Here is a 4449-nt window from a genome sequence, read left to right as displayed (position 1 = left end):
CCATGTGGAAAGAATTTAGCAAAGCAATGCAACTCAGAGGTGAGCTTGCTAATGGAAATGAGATTACAAGTCAGAGAAGGAACATAAAGAACTGATGTCAAAGTAATCAGCTCAGAAAGTTTAATGGTTCCGTGTCCCGCAATCTGGGAAAAACTGCCATCGGCGATCTTGACCCGAGAAGGTTCAGAATATGGAGTGTATGAACAAAACAAGCCAAGATTACCTGTCATATGATCAGAGGCTCCAGAATCAAGGATCCAATGATTTTGACTATCAACATGGAAAGTTGTACCTTGCTGGACCACATGACTAGTGGCCTTAGGAGGTTGCTCGTGGTAATAAAAAGAGTGTTTTGAGGAAGCCATGAATAAAAAGAGAAGGGTTGACCGTTGATGAAAAATCAAGTTTTGTAAACTTTTGATCTGACCTCTGGAACAGGAAGGGGAGAAGCCGGCGAGAAGGTCTGTGCAAGTCGCGACGGAAAAAAAACGTCTGGAAGGCGGCGCGTGGTGGCGCGTGCAGCGGCTGACGGCGATGGGTCCAGCGGCGGTCGACTCGTCGGATCCTTCTGAGTCGAATGGTCACCTCACTTTTTTTGATCGGAGGTCAGTAAACTAGGTTTCTGTGTTGGACAGATTCAAGGCGGTGTTTAGGAGGTGTTTGACGGTGATGGAAGTGTTTGGATGGTTATTTCAGATTTGAATTAGGGTAGGAACGAACCCGCTCTGATACCATATTGAAAAGAAGTTTTTGTATATTGATATTGAATAAATTACATGAGTGAGTATTTATACAAGAAAGAATCGCTAAGAATGACTAAGCGATGACTAATCAATCCTATCACAATCCTAATCACAATCAATTCTAATCAATCACAATTAATCCTAATCAATCATAATCAATCCTAATCAATCGTAATCAATCCTAATTAATAGGAAATAAAAACGGAAACATGTTTGAATTCTAATTTTCTACAATATGATACGTCAGCAATGTATCTCCGGAGTTGAGACACATGGAATATATCGTGAATATTGGCCAAATTCGGAGGTAAGGCAAGTCGGTAGGCAACAAGTCTTATCCTACCAAGGATCTGATATGGCCCAATGAATTTGGGACTTAGCTTCCTTACTCTGAGGGAACGACCAACACCGGTGACTGGTGATAATCTCACAAATACGCGCTCTCCTTCGCTGTACTCAAAAGGTCGATGCTTGTTATCATAGTAACTCTTTTGCCGACTTCGTGCATGCTTCAACTTCTCTCTAATCATCTGGATTTGCTTAATGGTATCTTGAACAAAATCTAACCCAAATAACTCTTGATCTCCAACCTCATTCCAACAAGCGGGAGTTTGACATCTCCTACCATACAATGTCTCGTAAGGAGCTATGCCCAGGCTAGTATGAAAATTGTTATTGTAAGAAAACTCTACCAGTGGAAGTTTGACATCTCCTGCCAGACAATGCCTCGTAAGGAGCCATGCCTAGGCTAGAGTGAAAACTGTTATTGTAAGAAAACTCTACGCTACTAAGAAATGAATTTTTTTTGACGAAAAAATTCCGTCGAAAATGAAGTTTTCGACGGAATTTTCGACGGAAATTAAGCCGTGGTATATTTCTTCGTTGCTAACAATTTTTCGACGGATTTAGAGATTCCGTCGAAAATTTTCGACAGAAAATAAATAAAATTCCGTCGAAAATTATCGTGATAATTTTCGACGGAAAATAAATTTCGTCAAAAATTTTCAACGGAAAAACAATGAAATTCCGTCGAAAATTGTTAAAAAAAATTTCGATGGAAAATAAATTCCGTCAAAAATTTTCAACGGAAAAACAATGGAATTCCGTCAAAAATTATTGAAAAAGTTTTCGACGAAAAATAAATTCCGTCGAAAATTTTCACGAAAAATCAATAAATTTCCGTCGAAAACTGATCTAAAGATTTTCAACAAAAAAACAAATTCAATCAAAAATATTTAGAATTTATTTTTTAAAATTTCTCTCTACAAAATTAATACCAATTTTCTATTCTACACCTGATAAAAAGTTATAATCAAAATAAACAACATATCAAATTCAAATCACCTTAATCAAAATCAAATCTCCTTAATCAATACAATACAATCAAATCTCCTTAATCAATACAATACAATCAAATCTCCTTAATCAATACAATAAAATCAAATCTCATTAAATCAAATCTCCATAAGAAATACAATAAAATCAAATCTCCTTAACAAATAAATATATTTTGTAACCTTAAGAAATTAACAAATAAAATTATAACATATAAATTTATAATTTAACGAACAATTTCTTCTCAGTCTTTTTTGAACTTCACGTTAATAAACAATCCTTCTATTCCTTGGCTTTTTTCTCTGTCTCTGACCATCTTCTTTTTCATCAGGAGCTTCATCTTCCAACTTGGAACTGTCTACGGTGGGGGAAGTGCCTAATTAATAAAATCACTTCATAATGAATCCCTAAGATCATGTATATTTTAAGATCATGTTTTAAAATAAATTCAAGAAAGAAATAAAACCAATAAGAAATCTTTACCTCCTCTGCTCTTAAGGTTCAGTAGTGATTATTTTTGCCAACAACTCCCATTACACCCAATGAGTCCCGGATCTGATTGACCTGATGACGCAAACTTTCAGTATTAACATTCAATTCCAAACTAGTAATATTGGTACTGATAATTGAAAACTGAATTCAGAAGAGAAAATACCATATCAATATTTTTGTCCCCTGCTTATAAATAATAAACAAATAGCACACCATCATAAAACTTGCTTTAAGTGAATTTCAGTCATAGCTGCAAGCAACGGTATTAACTATCAGTTTGCTGATATATGAACACAATGAAGGTAATACTTTGCATTTGTGAAATACTACGACTTTCATGTTTTGACTTTCACAACACTTTATATGGTAATATTTAGAAAAGGCCAATTAATATAAAACATATTCAAGAGTGTTTATGTGCCTTTAAACATGTTATGGAATAGAATTATGATGTTCATGGCTGCTCTTTGGTGTTTTATTCATGCTTGCTTGTAGGAAGTTGTTGTCTTTGATATGCAAAGGTTGTGGGGTTCCTTGCTGCATAGAATTTTCTGTTTTGAAGAATATCTTATCCTCCCCCTAGTTATATTTTTGCTCTTTTCTCTCTTATAAAACTCCCTTTCTATCAAAAAATAGATATGGTCTAAGTAACAGTTATCTCAAGCAAGTCTTATTTCCTTAACATGGTAAAGAAAAAATGATAAAAATTGATTCCATCAAAGACATTTTGCAGAAACCCCAGCTATATGCCTAGTCATAAATTGTTCTACGCTTACAACAATTGATAAAAGCAATAATAAGACCACTGAAGAATGTAGCCATATTATGAATATAATTCCCAACCTGTATCATCAAAAGTCAATAGACATATTGTATGAGATGTATGTGCTGAGATATTATCTGTAAAAAATAACGAATTTGCACAGGCATGAATATATACACATAAGAGCACGACATACTTTTTCATTTATGAACCAAAAATTGTAAAAATCTTAGGAACTCGAAGGGAGCTGCATTCTGGAACCTCATCTGTCAAAGCAAGACAACGGAAGAGCAAAATACATCAAACGAATAAATAAAGGGATCGACCGTGGATAAGCATTATCTATGCTAAGCAAAGCACAAAGACGAAGCAACGGAAGCAGCTAACCGATGAGCTTCATGGAGCCATCCATTCGATTAACAGCCAAAGAAGAACCAGAAGAGCCATCAGTTGGCTCAATCACATACTGATCCGAAAATTCCCAGAGTAGCATGCGTGTGTACAGCTTCTGCACAGAATCTGCTCTCTCCATCATTATTGAAACTCCACCTCACTGAAAACAACACAGACTATTTATTCATTCAAACAGCCAAAGTTCATGTTATGTTCGATCCCCTTCTATCACGCCTACCAAACACTCCCAACATCATGAAACCAGTGCATTAAACATCATGAAGTGTTATGAAAATCCCCATCAAATATCAAGTAAAATCCAAAAACACAAACTATGAATGCTCTAAAGTTTCAGTCAAACTTACTGCTACAGATGCAATTGGGTTTGTTATTTTCTTAATAGCCTCCAAGCCACCGCACGTCACTGCCGCTGCAGTCACCGCACGTCGCCGCCGCTGCAGCCACCGCACGTCGCCGCCGCTGCACATCGTAGCCACCGCACGTCGTCGCCGCTGCAGCAGCACATCGCCTACGCTGCCGCTCCTCGTCGACGCTGCCGCCGCCACTCGCCGCCGCTGCTGCCGCTCCAAGCCGATGCTGAAATGTCCTGGTCATTATTTGCTGTCTGCGGCTTCTCTTAGTGTACACTTAGGTTTTTTTCTTTTAACTTGAATTAGGGTTTGTTATTTTAATTTGAAGTCTGATTGGCCATTATTCAAGTAT

Source organism: Gastrolobium bilobum, unplaced genomic scaffold, assembly GCF_033153095.1.
Source record: "Gastrolobium bilobum isolate Gb01-03AN ecotype WA unplaced genomic scaffold, APGP_CSIRO_Gbil_v1 utg3817, whole genome shotgun sequence".
Taxonomy (NCBI): Eukaryota; Viridiplantae; Streptophyta; class Magnoliopsida; order Fabales; family Fabaceae; genus Gastrolobium; species Gastrolobium bilobum.
Note: the sequence above shows the minus strand (reverse complement) of the source record.